Source organism: Moschus berezovskii, chromosome 8 (assembly GCF_049115385.1).
Source record: "Moschus berezovskii isolate FMDL1 chromosome 8, NW_MosBer_1.0, whole genome shotgun sequence".
NCBI lineage: Eukaryota > Metazoa > Chordata > Mammalia > Artiodactyla > Moschidae > Moschus > Moschus berezovskii.
In genome coordinates, this window is record NC_142467.1 from 92,247,445 (window position 1) to 92,265,793 (window position 18,349).

Consider the following 18,349-nt stretch of genomic DNA (forward strand, 5'->3'; position numbering starts at 1 on the left):
TTGAGCATCCATTCCCCCCACTGGATCCCAGGAGCCCAACCCCCTGACCCTGGCGTTGTGATGAGCACGGGCATGTCAGTCACCTTAGGATCATGGGGTGAGGACTGCACAGAACTGGGGGCTTCACCATGGCTGACTCAGACCCAGGAGACTGGCACTGGACCCTTTCTGGGCTTCCAGATCTGGACCAAACCCTTTCCTGATGGGACTTGGGTGTCTCTTGCCCCTGGACCTCACCTGCAGCTCTGTGCTGCTTCCTCTACCTGGGGAGGACTCTGGTGCTGACATGCTGCCCCAGATGTCAGCAGACAGATGGATGGATTTCTGTGATAAGAACTCCAGCTGCCTTGGAGCTACAGCTGAAGTCTGGGAGTGTCAGGGGACCAAGAGGAGCTATCACCTGGGCCTGGGAACGCAAGGGGGCCCGGGTTCTGGGAGCTGGGCCTCTGGGGAATGGGATGTGCAGCCACCACCCACTGACTACTGACTGGCTGGGGGCTGCAGGTGAGAGTCTGCCCTGGAAGGAGGGCAGCACAGCGGAGCTGCTGAGTCACTCTGGGGCTCGTGGCATTTCAAGAAGGTTATTAACTCGAGGCAGCGTCATGACAATCACTGTGGTGTAAAAGGACCAAGAGGCCGTCTCAGCTTCCAGGAGCTTGTGGGAGGAGCATCTGACTGCTGCTCATGAAACAGGACTCAGAGATGCCAGGAAGGCTCCATGCTGGTCTCCTGGGGGGAGGGGGTTTAATCTTAGCCAGGGTGTCCCCGCCAGGCCCTGCTGACCAGAAGGCCCTTCTATGTGGGGGGCCATCCTGGGTTCTGTGGGATTTAGCTCAGCCTCCCTGGCCCCACACCCTCGATGGCAGGAGTTTTCCCAGTGTGATGACCACAGATGTCCCAGACAGTGCCCAGTGTCCTGGTATACAGAGTAGCCTGGGGCGAGCCTCCTGCTGGGTGACAGCCAGCCTCCCCTCACCTTGCCCTGCCTCCCCTATCACAAGCACCGTGAATTGGGTCAGCATCTGGATCAAACATATCAGGGTCAGAGGGAGGGGGAGGGGCCTGATGCTGGCTCTGGGCTCAGAAGGAAACAAGGTCAGGAAGACAGGATGACTCAGAGAAAGTGCAGGGAGGGGGAGGCGGGGTGTGCTCTGCCAACAGGATCCGCTGGCTCCTCTCTGGGGAGCTGGGTGCTGCCTTCTCCTTCCCAGAAAACTCAGAAGTGCAGATCAACCCCAGATAAGGAGACAAGGATGGTCCCTCACTGCAGGATTTCGTGGAAGGGGAGCTTGATTAGATCAGCATCTCCTCCTTCTTGGTGCCGCTCCCACACACACAATTTTCAGTGTGAAGCCTCCGGGCGGCACCCCACTTGGTCAGCAGACACTTATCAATGACCCCCCCTCACTCTCCTCTGCAATTTTGATCTGTTTCCTGAGTAAACGTTCAGGAAGGAAGAACCATGGAGGCCAGGCCCCTCATCTTCACTCCCTGGCTCAGGGCAGGCAGTGGGGTCCCCCACCTGGCAGAGAAGGGGGTGGGGAGCCGAACTAGCGCCCAGAGCACTGAGCTGGTGGGATGCTTCCTGGGACCAGGGGGCAGGACAGGGGTGCTGGACAGAGTGGGGTAGTGGGGAAGAGTTGGGCAAGATCCAGAGGGTGGTATCTTTGAGCAAAGAAAGAGACACACTGGGGATGCTCAGAGTCTTGTTTCTTGTGGTTGGAGGAGATGTCTGCAAGCATGAGAAGGTGGGGTGACAAGAAGTGAGGAGGGGTGGGCTCGGAAATGGGATCTCAGTGTGAACGCGCGGCTCCTCTAGCAGGCAGGTAGGTAGATAGATAGATAGACGGTAGATGACAGACAGACAGGTGGTTTTTCCAGCAGTTGTGTATGGATGTGACAGCTGGACCATAAAGAAGGCTGAGCGCCAAAGAACTGATGCTTTTGGACTGTGGTGCTGGAGAAGATTCTTGAGAGTCCCTTGGACTGCAAGGAGATCAAACCAGTCAATACTAAAGGAAATCAACCCTGAATACTCACTGGACGGTCTGATGCTGAAGGTGAAGCTCCAATACTTTGGCCACCTGATGTGAAGAGCCGACTCATTGGAAAAGACCCTGATGCTGGGGAAGATTGAAGGCAGGAGGAAAAGCAGATGGCAGAGAATGAGATGGTTCGATGGCATCACAGACTCAATGGACACAAATTTGAGCAAACTCCAGGAGACAATGAAGAACAGGGAAGCCTGGTGTGCTACAGTCCATGGGGGTGACAAAGAGCTGGACAGGACAGAGGCTGAACAAAGAGAGACAGACGGTAGGTAGATAAATAGATAGATGATAAAGATAGATGGATAGACGACAGATATTAACAGATAGAAAAGCAGACACACACACAGATTCTGAGATAGACAACCGATAGATGAGTACACAGGTAAGGAGACACAACCAGTCAGCTGGAAGCTATGACACCACAAAGGCACATGATGAGGCTGGTCCATCCCCACACACAGGCTGATGGTCTCTGTGAGGCTCTTCCACTTGACACAAGAGGCCCCTAAGGAGATCCCTGTGCCCATGGAGCAGCAGACCTCTGTCTTTCTCTGCATCCAGTTATAGGTTCCTGACCACATGCCAGAAGGTCTCACTGCTTGTTCACCAAAACCCAGCAAAACGGGAGACTCAGGTGATTCTTGACAAGTTGCTCATGCCCACATTAAACCGACAGGAGAATGGCAGGGGAAAGCCCAGCCTGGACCCCATCTGGCCCACTGCTTGCTTTTGTAAATAAAGTTTTATTGGAACACAGCCGTCTACATTCCTTTACAAGAAGTTTCTGGAGGCTACATGGCAGAATTGCATAGTGGTGACAGAGGCCTCCTCATTTCCAAAACCAAAATTAGTTGCTACCTGGCCTTTTATGGGAAAATTCTGTGAACCTCAGGGTGGCTGGCAGCTCTCAAGGGTGCTGAGAGCATGACCATTCCTCTTCTGCTGGAAGCTTCTGGCACTTCTGCTCCGTGTTCACAAGGAGACTACCGACTCGGTGCTGCCACACTGAGCTCAGAGAGAGGACATACCAGAGGCCCCACCCTGCACTGTCCTGGGTAGAAGCCTCCACATACACGGTCCCTTTCTGGGCCTAGGGCCACCCGTGAGGCTGCCCATTCTGTATGGGTTTGGCCACACTCTTCCACTCAGCTCCTCACTGTCTTTTCTGTTTTTAATTTCTGCTTTAAAAAAAGGAATTTCAAAAAACTTCTGTAATCATTACAGATTCATAGGAAGTTGCAAAAACCATGCACAGGAAATCCTGTGGACCCTTCTCCCCACCTCCCCCAGTAGCAACAGCTTACAATTATAGTTAGTATCATGATTAGCGTGTTCATCCTCTTGGATTGCAGGAATAACAGCACAGACTGGGGGCTTAAAGCACAGTCATTTCTCTGGTTTCAGAGGCCTAAAAGGCTCTGGAGTCTGAGAGCAGGGTGCCAGTGTGACTGGTTCCTGGTGAGGGCCCATGTCCTGGCCTACAGATGGCCACCTTCCGGCTGTGAACTCGCACAGCAGAGAGCTCTGGTCTTTCTTCCTCTACTTGCTGTTCAATCTCTAAGACATGTTTGACTCTTTGTGACCCAAGGGACACCAGGCTTCCCTGGTGTTCACCATCTCCCAGAGTTTGTTCAAACTCCTGTCCATTGAGTCAGTGATGCTCTCTAATCATCTCATCCTCTGTTGTCCCCTTCTCCTCCTGCCATCAATCTTTCCCAGCATCAGGGTCTTTTCTAATAAGTTAGCTCTTCACATCAGGTGGCCAAAGTATTGGAGCTTCAGCTTCAGCACCAGTCCTTCCAATGAATATTCAGGGTTGATTTCCTTTATGATTACTTGATCTCCTTGCAGTCTGAGAGACTCTCAAGAGTCTTCTCCAACACCACAATTCAAAAGCATCAATTCTTCAGCATTCAGCCTTCTTTATGATCCAACTCTCACATCCATATGTGATTACTAGAAAAAAATCACTGCTTTGACTATATGGACTATGGTGGCAAAGTGATGCCTCTGCTTTTTAATACACTGTCTAGGTTTGTCATAGTTTTCCTTCCAAGGAGCAAACATCTTTTAATTTCTGGTGACTGCAGTCACCATCTGCAGTGATTTCCTCCACAAAATATTAGCAAACCGAATGCATGAAACATGTGTAAATGATTCTACATGTTGGGGAATGCAAGGTTGGTTTAACATTTGACAGTCAGGCCACATACTACAGGTCAATGGAATAAAGGGTGAAACCCATGAGATCGTCTCAGTAGGATTCAGAGGATGACGGGACAGGTGTCTGCACTTCTCTGTCATAAAAACACTCCCTAGACCAGGACCAGGACTGGGAGGGGACTTGCTCAGCCTGACCAGGGCACCTGTGCAGACCCTGAAGCCACCAGGGTGCTCACAGTTCAAATCTGCACACCTTTCTCCAAGACCAGAGGCAAACGGAGGATTCCTATTCTCATCACTTCTATTTGACGTCTACTAGGAATTCCCACCACGGCAGTTGGGTGGGAAAATGAAATAAAAACCATCCAGATAGGAAAGGAAGAAGGAAAAGCATGTTTGTGTGCAGATGAAATGATCAGGTACAAACTGCACAGCAGTGGACTGCGCACAACCTGCCCCCGAGAGAAACCCAGCTGCCCTGGGTCTGCCTGAGTCTCTCCTGAGCTTGGTGGGGGTAGGGGCATAGGCTGGTGGGGGCGATGGGGGTCTTGCAGAACTGCGACTGGGCTTTACAGCCTCCTCAACTCCCTCGGGACGACCAGGAGGGCATCAGATGAAAAAGTCCTACCAAGATCGGCCCACAACAGGCTCTCTGCAGATGGACAGGTAGTAAATAGACCTCAGAAAACACGTCATGAGGTTTTTGGGTTTTGTTTTGAAAGTCAACAGCTGCCCAGAGCCCAGCAGGGTGGGTCAAAGGGCCAATTCCTTGGCTGGGAATGGGGTGGGGACAGAGGGCAGCTGGAGCCAGATGCTGGCCCTGTGGGAACATTGTCCTGTCGGGGCTGTATTTCTTCTCCATAGTCCCCTGACTTTTGCTCCCAACTGTCTGCTGACGTATCTGACCTTGTCTGGTCCGTGGGAACCCCAAACTCCAGGGAACCAGCTCGTCTGGTTGAGTGTTCTAAGTCCTGCATCTTGGGAACACCTCAGCCCTGGCCAACCAGGGTGGGTGGTCGCCCCACCATCTCCCCCAGTGGATCCCCTTTACCTCCAGGCTCCTAGCACCAGGCTGGGGGCACCATCATTCTCCTGGGGTCTTAAGTGGGACCCTGACATCCCAGTGTTGTCCCCCTGCCAGGCCTCCTATCACATGGCTCCTCCCGCCTGTCTCAGCCTTCCTGCATCATCCCTGCCTCTACTGCCTGAATCCTGTCCTCTCCTCCCATGTCCAGACCATGGGAGCAGGAAGGGGAATAAAACATTGATCTGACCCCTCTGGGCCCTGAGCACAGACAGTTGTGTGATGTTTATGATCATTTAGTATAGGGACTACAGGCAATATCCTGTACCATAAGGGAGAATAATATGAAAAAGAATGCACATGTGTATATATTGGTATATATGTATCATTGAATCACTTTGCGGTAGAGTGGAACTTAACACAACATTGTAAAGCAACTTCTACTTCAATAAAAATCAATCTTAAAAATTAAACTTTAAAAAGTAACAGCACTCACAATCCTGCATGGTTGAACAACAAAATCAGGGGAGTTTCAGAAGCCAGACACCAAGGACCACATAGCATGTGATTTCATTTACGTGAAGTGTCCAGAATACGCAAATCCACAGAGAGTGGGTTATTGAGTCCCAGGACCTGGGGGGGTGGGTGTGAGTGACTGCTAATGGGGCTGGGGTCTCCTTTAGACCCCGGTGGGGGGGGGATGAGAATGTGCTGGAAGTAGATGGTGGCAATGGTTGTAAATTTTGTAAATATACTAAAAACTGTTGAATGGTACATCTAAAATGGTAAAGTTTATAGTATGGAAAAAAAATTTTTAATGTCCGTTTTTTGTTTTTTTTTCAAAAAATATTTTTTTTTGGCTGCTCCATGTGGCTGTGGGATCTTAGTTCCCAGATCAGGGGTTGTACCTGGGTCCCCTATAGTGGAAGCTCAGAGACCCAACTACTGGACCACCAGGGAAATCCTACAGTATATAAATTTAAACTACATAATGCTGTTAGAAAATAAATGATAGGGAACTACATTATCAAGAAGTCAGGCCCTTTATCCAAATGAATTTTCTGGACATGTTGATCTTAAAATATCATTAAAAAAAAAAAAAGATCAGAGGTGCTATGGGGGAATCAGAACAGGTAAGGGAAAACAGGGGGGCAGTTTTCAACTCTATTGAGCACAGAATCATTTTCACATATTTTATAGATGAGAAAACCAAGGCTTAGAAATGGCAGAATTATGTGAACTGTATGTCAATAAAGCTGTCATTCTTCATCATTCCATCCACCTGTTCATCCGTCCATCCACACACACTTGAAGCGGCATTTTTACTTGAAATGGCAGAATTGCAACTCAGGACTTGCAAATCGTGTTCCAATACTATTCTTACCCTTTAAAAATATCAATATCTATTTTATATATTTTCAAAGTTGAACATGATTCTTATTGGTACGTTGTTCCCTGGAAGCCTGGTATACTTGGTAACCTAGCAACGCAACATCTCTCAGAGGATAAGGCAGAAAATTCTCCCGCAGCATGCTCCACTCACAGTTGTTGGGAACCAAAGATTCAGAGGGCAAAAATAATCATTCCTCCTCACCATCTCTTACAAGATTTGTAAGGAATACTCCTAGGTGCCCACATTATTTGCCAAAACTGCTCCATCTCCACTCTGCCCTGCTCTGCTTTCTCTCATAAGATGCTAGTGATGCAAGCAGGATCCAACCTCGGTGTTCCACAAAACCCATGAACTGCCCCCAACCCATGGCTCCCAAGGATGGATCAGGGTTGCAGAGCTTCAGGGCAAATTTTGCTTTACTGAAGCTAGGCTGAAAAGCAGTGGTGGTATTTAAGAGGAAAAACACGCTTCTTCTTTATGCTTTCTTAGTATATCCTAGATTTTTCAGTATATTGTCATTTTAAAAAAAGTAATTGACTTTTTTTTAAGGTGGAGATTATAAGGGACCAAGCATGTGACCTGGAATTCCTCTCTCTCCCAACTCCCTGACAGGGCTATTCAGCTACAGAACCAATGTACAGGAAAAGTTTTCCCCAGGGCTAATGACTAAAAACTCTCTTTTATATCTGGGAGCTTCAGGATGGGTGAGAGCCATAAATAAAGTCAATAAAAAGGCAGATAACAAACTGGGAAAATTACTCACAACATATGTAATGGACAAAGTGTTAGTGACCATCATATGTAAAGAATACCTACAAATCAATAAGATGAAAATCTCAGGAAAAATAAAATACTTAATGAAGAGATACACATAACTGAGAGAGAGAGGAAGAAAGAAAGAAACAGAAGGAAGAAAAAGGTGATCAATATCTTTAATGACCAAATAAATGAAGATGAATACATCAAATTAATCATTTGATGATTGAGACTCATTTTTCACACCACTGACTGGCAAAACTTTTACATTTAATTACTAACCATCATGGCAAGGCTGTGGGGGCAATGGTGCTGTTGAAGGGCATTTAAATTGATAGAAGCTTTGTAGAAGGTTATTTCTCAATGACTAACTTGGTTTTAAATGTGTCAGGTGAGGTGGGAAGGGCACATGGGAAACCTCTGCACCTTCCCCTATGAACCAATAAGTGTCTTAAAAATAAAATCTATTGAAATAAAATAGGGCATACTTATTGTAATCGACAAAAAGTGATAGGCAAAATATACTGTCAAATTTTTGTTAAAGGCAGAAAAGTAGAGTTGTTGTATTTTTGTTGTGCTTTGAGAAAGATCACCCTCTGTCATGGGACATGTTGCTAGCAACAGGGCAGACTTCATTGCCTCTATCTCCCGTCCTGTAAAGCCCAAGCAATACTCGATGAAAGAAAACTAACACCCCGGGCTCACAGAAAGGAAGAAAACTAGCAGAAACTCAAGATGTGAGAGGACTGGGCACCTGGATGGTGGGAGGTGGTGTCTCCACTGCTAGGCGAGAGCCCAGGAGCTGGGCTCAGCCACCTTTGTGTTGCTATTGTGTTCATCATCTCTTTCTCTTTCTAATTTGTAGCCTTAGGTTTTCAGATAAATTGTGAAGACAGTATAGAGTCTTCATATACTCCATACCCAGGTTCCCTTACTGTTAATTTCTGGCATCAGCATGGTAGATTGGTCTTAGTGAATGAACCTATACTGATACATTATTATTAGCAATAATCCATATTTATTCAGATTTCCTTAGCATTTTCTCAATGTTCTTTTTCAGTCATAGGATCCCACCCAGGACCAGACGCTACACTTAGGTGCTGCGATGGTTAATTTTAATATATATGTATATTTAAAAGGTCAGGACCCCCATGGGGCCGCATCCTCAGGGGAAGAGATTAGACAGAAAGTCCACCTGGGCGTGCAGAGATGCAGTAAGACACTGCCTCCATCTGAGTCTATGGGCTTTCCTGAGGATTGGATGCCAGAGTCCTATTCTCACCCCTAGGTGGCTTAGAAACTGGAAGTAAGAAATCAACCTATAATGTGGTCCCAAACATCTGAGGAACCTGCCAGAACCAAACCACTGCAAAGGGACATACTCTTAAGCCCAGGTCACCCAGGATGCTCCCAGACAAAGCTTGGGACCACAAATGTGCAGCACACCTGGCATCTTCACACACTCCTGCCTCCGTGGGTACCCGAGCACAGGGAAGTCTAGAAAGAAGGGTCAGAGGTGAAACGGGAACAGTGATGGATGGCATTTAGTTAACACATTACTCTCATCTGGCCTTCCACTTAACTTTTCCCATAAATTATCCAATTTCACACTCACAATATCGCTTTGATAGTTATTATTCCATCGAACAAACAAGGAAACTGAAACACAGCAAAACAAAGAACCTTTCTCAAGACTCATAATTAAAATTTGTGGGCAAAATCTAGACTGGACACTCAGCCCACCCTCTGTCCCCCGTCAGTGACCGTCAGTTCCTGTCCACCCCACGCTCTCAGTCGGGGTTAATTCCGGGTAGTGGGGCTTGCCATTAGAGATTTCCACTTTCTCATGCATGCGGTGTTCATAAAGACATTTTCTGAACACTGTCAGGATGATTCACTTTTTCAACTATTGCTCTTTGTCACGGGTGTCTTTTATTTGGCATTTCATTCAGTTTTCTGAATGCTTATGACAGTATTATATCACTAATACCATCGTTGTTGTTTAGTCGCTGAGTCGTGTCCAACCCTTTTGAGACCCCATGGACTGTAGCCGGCCAGGCTCCTCCGTCTATGGGATTTCCCAGGCAAGTACACTGGAGTGTGTTGCCATTTCCTTTTCCAGGGGATCTTCCTGACTCAGGGATTTGTGACCATGGAGCCACCCCTGAAGCCCTATAAATACATTCTTGATGGTGGAAGGGTGGTGGAACTCGATTCCTGGGGAGGCTAGAAAAAAATCTTACTCTCTTTATGCATGAAGCATAGCTGTGCAGACAGCACAGAAGCAGTTACACAGTGTACCTGTGCTGTTAGCATTTTACAGGTCTTCCATGAGGAGAATTTTCTGTCATCAGCTCTTTGATTACCAGAACTTCATTTTTCCCCAATAATGATCAACCTCCAAAGGAGAACAAATAAGGAGTTTTTTTTTTTCCTTAAAAAACTGAACTACAGTTGATTTACAATGTTGTGTTAGTTTCAGGAATACAGCAAAGTGATTCAGCTATATACGTGTGAGTGTGTACATATATATATATATAATTTTTCATATTCTTTTCCATCATTGGTTATTACAAGATAGTGAATATAGTTCCCTGTGCTCTCTAGTAAATTATTGTTTATGTATTTTATATTTATTGCTGTGTGTCTGTTAATCCCATACTTCTAATTTATCCCTCCTCTCACTTTCCCTTTGGTAATCATAACTTTGTTCTCTATGTCTGTGAGTCTTCTTCTGCTTTATAAATAAATTTATTTGCATCATATTTTAGATTCCACATATTGCTGACATCATCCGATATTTGTCTTTCTCTGGCTTAATTCACTTAGTATGAGAAACTCAAGGTCCCTCCGGGTTACTGCAAATGGCATTATTTCATCCCTTTATGGCTGAGCGGCATTCACTGTGTGTACACACTGCATCTTCTTTATCCACTCCTCTGTCAGCAGACACTTAGGCTGCTTCCATGTCTTGGCTATTGTGAATAGTGCTGCTATGAACACTGGGGTGCATGTATTTTCGAATTAGTGTTTTGTCTGGAAATATATCCAGGAGTGGGATTGCTGGATCATGTGGTAGCTCTATCTTTGCTTTCTTAAGAAACCTTCACACTGTCCTCCATAGTGGCTGCACCAATTTTCATTCCTGCCAACAGTGTAGGAGGGTGGGACAATTAAGGTTTTAAAAAGTACCACATGGGGTGGGAGGGAGGTTCAAGAGGGAGGGGACATATATATGCCTATGGCTGACTCATACTGATACATGGCAGAAACCAGCACAATATTGTAAAGCAATTTTCCTCCAATTAAAAATAAATAATTTAAAAAATCTATTTTGCTATACTCATGGCAAAAAAAAAAAATGCACCACATGAACTCACGGCATTTAGATACACTGTGCATTCTCATCCACTACTCGCATTGTTCTTTATGATGAACAGTTATGACAAGCAAGTCTAACAAGGCTCTGGGGTGGGGAGTGACAGTGAAAAACACAAAAGCAAACAGAAGGTTGAGAGGACGCTGATTTATAGGGAGCCAGTATCACTTCTGTATTAACTTACGTTTATATGAAGGAAACAAAAGATAGAAGCTGAGCTAAAAGGTCATCTTATTGCAAGCTGGAATATGTCTTGTTTCTAAGAAGCTTCTCCAAAAATGGGAAGTTGAGTTTCCAAGGAACATTTCCACTGAATTTCGGTGAAGAAGGGGAGGGGAACGGGGAGGTGGGGGTGGGGCTGGAATAACCGAATGCTGCTGGGTCCTGCGAGCGTAAACACCACGTGGTGCTCCGCTGGCTGTCCCGCTGTCCCGGGCTGACCCTGTGGAGTGCTGCACTTTCCTTGCTGACTCTGGGAATGTCAGTCTTCTCGAGAATCTACGCTGGGATCTGAGGTTTCAGTTTCACCAAAATACATCCTGCGCTGGCCCAGCCCTTCCTCGCTTCATCCAAATAAACCAGGCCTGTTTTCTGACAGCATTTCAAGGGGAGATGGGTGCAGCCCTGCCGGCCTCCGGAATGAAGGATGTGGGAGCTGGCAGACAGGCCCTCAGCCCTCGGCAGCCCTGCATGCCCTGGGGGTACCAAAGTTCCAAAATTTGGGGAGTCTGGGAATTTCTCTAAGGCTGTGGAGTAGGTTGTCCAGCAGGGTTTAGTCTGGGACATCAAAGTTCAGAAGCAGCTTTGCACAGTGGCAGTATCGTAGCCAATGAGATTTATCCGAGGCGTGATTATTGCTAATTGAAACAGAGTTCAGAAGCAACATAGAAGCACTTGAAGGAAGGGAGGTGGTGGTCTCCCCACTCCCACCCTCCCTCTCTGCCCTAACCTTGGGGGGATCCTTGCCTCTTGTATTTTTTAAGGCAGGCTTCTTCATTTGTTAACAGACTTCGTGGGATAGGAACAATGTTCTCAGGTGTACACTCAGGGCGGTCATCCTTTGAGGGGCATTCTGGGCACTGTAAGGTGTGGAGCAGCCTCACTGGCCCCACCCCCTTGATGCCAGGAGCCCAACCCTGGTCATGACAACCATAGACATCCCAGACATCACCCAGGGTCCCCTGGGGGCCAGTCCACCCAGGTGAGAGCCCTTGTCTGGAAGAACGCATACTTGAACAAGCAACTGGCCTCTGTGGATTCAGCTCAAGGAGCGCCCACAGTGAAACTGCTGAAAGACTGGTCTGGGGACTCCTCCTCCCTGGCAATCCAGCCCTGGTAAGTCAGTCAATCCCTCCTGCATCTCCTGGGGCTGTGCGGTCAGTGCCCCAGTGGGTGCTTGCCACTTGGAGCCACGGATGGGTAAAGCACAAAGGAACAATGTAGAAAAAAGGCACAGCAATGTGGGGAAGTCTGGCTGACACCCGTGGAAGCCATAAATGACCCCCTGTGACTCATCCGTGTCCTCCTTGATAAAGTTCCATCTGCAGCCTTCAAATGACTTGGGAAAATGTCAGCCAGGAGTTTAGAAAAACGACTGACAAAGGAACTGATCTGTGGCCTCCAAGACTGTGATAAGGTCGTTAATAGCATTCTTTCCTTGGAATTCCAGGCCTTCCAAGGTCTAGTCCGGCCTTTTCGTGGCCTTCAGGTTGGGCTGACCACTTAATGAAAGTCCCTTATGCATTTACAACAGGATGCAATCCAGGGGCTTCCCTGGTGGTCCAGTGGTTAAGACTCTGTGATCCCACTGTAGAGGTCACGGGTTTGATCCCTGGTCAGAGAACCAAGATCCCACATGCCATGACATGCCATGCAGAGTGGCCAAAATAAAACCAATAAATAAATAAATCTTAAAAAATAAGATGCAATTTGCAAAAATTTAGATTAATACAATTGGGAGCAACTTGTGTTTAGGGGTGGGGGTGTTAAGGTGTGTCTCATTATTTGAGCGTTCAGCATCACTAATTCAACTCAATGACTGTGAGCGGGACTGAAAACACAACACGAGGGAAGTTTTGTAAACGGAGCAGAGAGGAAGTCCACCCATCATTCTGTGAAGGCGCTCACAGGGGACGCGCCCAGAGCGAGATGGTAATGCCCAGTTAAGCTGCCCCCATTCAGTCCCTGTTCCAGACACTCTCAGGGTGAAAAGCTTTGCACTGTGTGATGACCACTTCTATTCTTACTATTTTTAACAGCACAGTCCCTAAATGAAAGCCATCTGCTTCTGAAACGGGCCATGTCAAACTCACTGAGTGACAGGTCCCCTGGGACATTTTGCCTCATCTCTGTTTTAATCTTTTAAAAGATGACAAGTAGAGGAACACTTCTGGCAGCTGACAACACCGACTCTAGGAGAGTTGGTTCTCCAGTCTGATCTCTGCTGTCCAGTGGCTATGGGAGATGGGGAAACGGAATTGGAATGAATCTCCTGGCATCTTGCCTGTATAATGAAGCCAGTAGCAGCATTTGCCTTAAAAGGCAAATGAGGAAAGATCTCCTGGAACTGTTACTCCAGGGATCCTTGCACTTTCTGGTTAGGGACCCATTTACACTCTTTAAAAATGATTGAGGCAGGACTTCCCTGGTGGCCCAATGGCTAAGACTCCACGTTTCCAAAGCAGGGGGCCTTGGTTCAACCCCTCGTCAGGGTACTAGAACCCACATGCCGCAACTGAGACCCAGGTGCAGCCAAATAAATAATATAAAAAATGATTAAGGTCGCATGTGTGATAAAATACAAGACTCTCAAGCACAACTGAGTGTGTGTAAAACCAGTGAAGTCTGAATGAGTTTTGCGGGTTGTACCCATGTCGGTTTCCTAGATTTGATATTGTACTTCATTTATTCAACATGTTAATGCTGAAGGAGGGGACTTGCCTGGTGTTTCAGTGGTTAGTGCTTTGAGCTTCCACTGCTGGGGGCACGGATTCAACCCCTGGTTGGAAAACTGAAGATCCTGCAGGTTGAGTGACATGGCCAAAAAAAGAAAAAAAAAGTTGGAGGAGGAAGGAGTCTATAGGACTTCCTGCCCACTTCTTTGCAACTCCCTATAAATCTGTATTTAAAAATAAAAAGTATAGACTTCCCTAGTGGTCAAAGGGCTAAGCTCCACACTTCCAATGCAGAGGGCCCAGGTTCCATCCCTGGTCAGGAACCTAGATCCCACATGTTGCAACTAAGACTTGGGACAGCTAAATAAATAAATATTTAAAAACAAATTAAAAAAGATTTTAAGTACATACAGGTGAAACCTTCTTAAACCCAACACCAAAAGCACAAGTGACACAAGGAAAATAATAGATAAATGGGGGGACTTCATCAAAGTTAAAAGTATTTGTGTTTCAAAGGACACCGCAAGAAAGTGAACAGACAACCCACAGAATAGGACAACATATTTGCGAGTCCTATCTCTGGATGAGGAACTTGCCTAGAAAAACCACACACACGTACATTGTCATGATGATAAAAAGGTATTGGGGAGGGTGGGCATGAGTGGGGGCGCAGGGGCTTTTTGGGAACCCTGTATTTCCTCTCAATTTTGCTGTGAACCTAAAAATGTCTATTTTAAAAAATATGTGTATTCAGGACCCCAGACAGCTCGTGTTAAAAAAAAAAACTATCTCTAAAATTTTAGCAGGACTACATTTTTAAATGACAAGTCTTTCAAACACAAAAATGTGTTTTTTAGGGAGAATAGTGGTATTTGCTGCATTTTGCAAATTTCTTCCGTGTGTGGCTTAACGGAAGACAGCTGGATTCTCATACCAGCTCCTGTGTTCAATCTGCTGTGACATCAGAGCCACGTAACCACTGGAAAACGGCACACACATGTGAGAAAACGTGGGTGACACAGGCCAGGGGTGCTGAGCCCTGGTACACACACTATCAGGGAGAACCAGCTGCAGGATCTCAGCTCCAGGTCACCGCTGGGAAAACGAGCTCGGAATTGGCACCAGACCTGCCCAAGTCCACCAAGTGCGGCTCAAGTCCCCTGGTAGACCTGGGACCCTGTGTCTCCAAAGACCTTGGCCGTGGGTAGGCAGCCCCAGACCAACCATGCCTCAGTTCAGTTGGGCCGACCACTGACACCTGGTGTTTCCAAGGTGACATGATGGAGGTGCATGCGTGCTAAGTTGCTTCAGTCATGTCTGACTCTTTGGGACCCCATGGACTGTAGCCCGCTAGGCTCCGCTGACCATGGGATTCTTCTCCAGGCAAGAATACTGCAGTGGGTTGCCATGCCTTCCTCCAAGGGACCATCCTGAGGTTTTGTAGGTTTAGGCACCCCCATACAGGATACGCCTCTGTCACCTCAGCCCTGCCCCAGCGTCCCCACTGCGGGGCAGCAGGGAAAGAGGCGCCTGCAGAAAAGGGAGTGAGGTCGCCTGCCCCGGCCAAATGCCGTCGAGGAAAAGAAAAGACAGTGGGAATCCCAAAAGATTCTTCATGCTCCTACCAGAAACTGTGAGAAGCATCTTTGGAGGCGTCCCCAGGAAGGAAGCCCGCCGGGCCCAGACATGACTCTGATGGAGGCTGAACTACCCACCAGCTCCGGCTTCACTCTGCTCCCTCTGGGCCGTGGGGAGAAACAGCTGGCAGAAAAGAACAGTCTGTGTGAGGGGCCCGGGTCACCCCAACGCTGAGTCCTCAAGCAGATGGACAGAGATCGCGGGTGGCTGCCAGGACATCTTGGGCTGGGGCCCTGGAGCCTCTGAGCGCAAACCACGAACAGCCACCTCCGACGGTATTCTGGGAATCTAAATGAGTCCCAGACGCCAGGCTGCAAGCAGAAGCTGGTCTTGACTCGGGCAGCCGGCCACCCCTTTCCTCTTTTCCACTTTTCCTTAGGCCAGAATTGCCTTTTATAGGCAGATTGATACTCAACAATCCAAAGAAGTTAGAAGGCAAGAGTGGCAACAGCTGAAGGGTAGGACCTGGGAGGTCAGGCCAGATGGAGGATGGAAGCTGGACCCTGTGTTCTAGGACAGGCGCTGGGCACAGAAGCACTGAGAGGTCAGAGGTCAGGCGTTGGCAAGGGCGAAAGGGCAGGGCAGGCATCCTGCTACTAACAGCAGACCCGCTGTGTTCTTTCCACACCACCAGGCTGCAGAGGGAACCATGGGGGCTCCCGGGAGAAGCCCAAGGAGTCCAGCCATCCTGGACTGGGAAACGTACTTGCTGGACCATGTTCTCAGAGCCTGGATCTGAGACGGACCAAAACCACAGAAGGGCTCACGCTGGCGGGGTGGCGGCTAAAAATAAGGAAACTGACTATTTGGAGAATGCAGCACTGCTTTTGGGAGGATAACATACATTTGTTTTTACTCACTGTTCACAGATCTTTTGTTTGTTTGCTTGGTTTTTCTGTAGGGCATTAGAGCCGGGAGGAATTTCAGAGTCTGCCTCACCTAGATTCATTTCACGGCTTCCCAGGTGGCACTACTGGCAAAGAACCCACGTGCCGATGATGCAGGAGATGTACGAGATCAGGGTTGGGGCCCCGGAGGAGGAAACGGCAACCGACTCCAGTGTTCTTGCCTGGAGAGTCCCATGGCCAGAGGAGCCTGGTGGGCTCCAGTCCATATGGCGGCACAGAGTCTGACACAACAGAACGACTTAGCACACACACAGATTCATTTCACCTGAACTTGAGAGGGAGAGATGTTTCTTTTTCTTTTCTTTTTTCTTTTTGGTGGTGGGGGGTGGAAGGCGTAGAGCACAGCTTGCAGGATCTTCGTTCCCCAACTGGGGATTAAACCCACACTCTCGGCAGTGAGAGTGCAGAGTCCTAACCACTGGACCACCAGGAACCACTGAGATCCCAGGGAGGGATGTTTCTTTTTTGAGGAACTGAATGCTTTCTCTTCTGAGCCTCTGAACCACGGTGAGACCTCTCCCGCCGCCCTCCACTTCTCGCCTCAAGGGGCTGCGTCTCGCTCCCACCACGTTCAGGAATGGAGTATGATCTATTGTTTAGTCGCTCAAAGTATTGGAGCTCCAGCCTCCTTATACTTATGACTGCTTTAAGCGCCCGCCAGGATAATCGCTCCATCTCAGAAGGCTTAATTGAATCACACCTGCAAAATCTTTGCCTGTTCAGGTAGCAGACTCAAGGATTCCTGGGGTTTATTTATCTTTTAAAAATATTTATTGAATATTTTTGGCTATATATTATCTCCACTATATTGGAGGCCAGATGGCATCTGAGAAATACGCCAACGTGATTGGGCTGTGTTGGGTCTGAGTTGCGGCACATGGACTCTCTAGTTGCAATACACAGGCTTAGGTGCCCTGTGGCATGTGGGGTCTTAGTTCTCCGACCAACGATCGAACCCGTGTCTCCTGCATTGTGAGCCATATTCTTAACCACTGGGCCACCGGGGAAGCCCAGATTCCTGGGACTCAGGACCTGATGTGCTTGGGGGCCATTCTTCAGCCCACCCCGAAGTCTGTTTTCAGGGCAAACGTGTGTGCTGACTCTGCCCCTGTGCCCAGAGCCAGGTGGGCTCCACAGGCACGAAGGCAGCTGATGATGGTCGCACAACACTCTGGATGTGCTGAATGCCAATGGATTGTCCACTTCAAAAAGATCAAAATGGGGGCCTTCCCTGGTGGCGAAGTGGCTAAGACTCCAGGCTCCCAAGGCAGCCTCTTCAGGCTCCCTTGGTCAGAGAATTAGATTCCACATGCTGCATCTAAGACCGGTACAGCCAAATAAATAAATACATTAAAAAAAGATTAAAATGGTAGAACTATATTTTTGATGAGAGGGGACTTCCCTCAGAGTCCAGCAGTTAAGAGTCAGCACTTCCACTGCAGGTGGCATGGGTTCGATTTCTGGCAAGGAACTAAGATCCTACATGCCCCATGGTGCAGCCAGAGAAAAAGAAAAGAAAACTGAAGATGGTAGATAAAATGTGTCCCAGCTCAGCTCCCCATCCGGGCTCTGCCTGGCACAGGGGACCCACTCCGGCAGCACCCCATTCAATTCCCCTGCTGATACCAACTGCAGTGGGAGACAGTGGGGTGTCAGGATTAACCTGTGGCCACCACTGAAAACAAGTTAGAGGTTATCGAGGGAGCAGCCTGAGACAGCCTGGCCTGCAGCTGCAGCAGGTGGTAGCAAGCAGGTTCCTCCCTGGCTGGCAGCCAGGAAGCATGCACGCACATGGCATGTGGGACACGGTGGCGGAGGGGCCGGGAAGGTCAGGGGGGGCTCAAATGCATCACCGGCAGCCCCTCAAGGGGCTCCTGAGATCAGATGGCATTTGAAAAAAAGGTGACACTGAGCCTCCTGGCTGCCTGGCTGCTGCGCAACACAAACCACCTCGGTTTCGACACCTAAAAGTCAGAACAGTTTGCAGGTGGTGAGTAGGTGGAAAGGAGGAGGTGAGGGGGAGGGAGGAGGAGAAAAACCGAAAGGCGAGAGCAAGATCTGATTCAGCAAAGGCTCTCTGCCCACAGAGGATCTGCCCCGTGACAAACAGAAACCCAACACCAGGCAAGGGCAAACTTGCGAA

The 18,349-nt window shown here is 48.2% G+C and overlaps 1 protein-coding gene and 1 pseudogene across 4 annotated transcripts in view; one reads left to right on the forward strand and one right to left on the reverse strand.

Moving 5' to 3' along the window:
* GNG7 (G protein subunit gamma 7) overlaps window positions 1–18,349 on the reverse strand; it is a 139,983-nt gene that overhangs the window by 50,730 nt on the left and 70,904 nt on the right. The window lies entirely within an intron of this gene.
* On the forward strand, window positions 11,567–11,635 carry LOC129559694 (U4 spliceosomal RNA; annotated as a pseudogene).